This window comes from Suncus etruscus, chromosome 19 (genome assembly GCF_024139225.1).
Source record: "Suncus etruscus isolate mSunEtr1 chromosome 19, mSunEtr1.pri.cur, whole genome shotgun sequence".
Lineage (NCBI taxonomy): Eukaryota > Metazoa > Chordata > Mammalia > Eulipotyphla > Soricidae > Suncus > Suncus etruscus.
In genome coordinates, this window is record NC_064866.1 from 23,825,015 (window position 1) to 23,825,756 (window position 742).

The 742-nt window shown below is 26.7% G+C and overlaps 1 non-coding gene across 1 annotated transcript; it reads right to left on the bottom strand.

Moving 5' to 3' along the window:
- Window positions 1–285: 285 nt before the first annotated feature.
- LOC125997794 (small nucleolar RNA SNORA51) lies at window positions 286–418 on the bottom strand. Its single transcript, XR_007491812.1, has one exon. It is a non-coding gene; the product is annotated as a small nucleolar RNA SNORA51 (small nucleolar RNA).
- Between the last annotated feature and the right edge of the window lie 324 nt (window positions 419–742).

Consider the following 742-nt stretch of genomic DNA (forward strand, 5'->3'; position numbering starts at 1 on the left):
AGAGCTCGTTCTTAGTGTGCCTCATCTCAAAATTTATTAAAGCATAAAATTAATATATTTACTATGTCCAAAGTAAAAATAATTAACTTATGATTATCTAATAAGTATAATTACCCTTTAAATATTCATAAAATGTAAATATATCCAAGAAAAACTCTAGAATTTTTTCAATCTTTTTATGATAGATGCCAAAAGAATTAGATATGAAAGAAAAAAATTCTATAAATCAAAAAACTTGCTCTATAAAAGTAATAGGGGGACTACATGAAGATAAATATTATTTTTTTTTGTACCCCAATTCACAATACATACCCGGCAAGGGGCCTGTGTTGAGGTGTATATGGGGTGCCTTTATTGTACCTCCTCTTTCTATACAGCCAGTGTAAAGAACACAGCCTGTGGTAAGAATTGGGAGGCCTTATCTTATCTTTTATTTATTTTATTTTATTTTTTTTTCTTCAGGGCAAACTAAAGTTGTTTTTTTTTGTTTTGTTTTTTTTAAAGTAAGAATTTATTTAAAGGACAAAATTGATTAACATAATGAGGTAAACTAATATAACATAATATAGTGACATAACATAACATATAATATAATTGATATAATAATAATACATGTAAGTCAAAGAAAGTTTCTGATTAAAAACACAATTTTTTTTTCATAATGGCTTACATATCTTTCACTGTAGTATTTTGGGTACATATTCACATTGAATCAGGGGAATACCCATCACCTAATATGTCC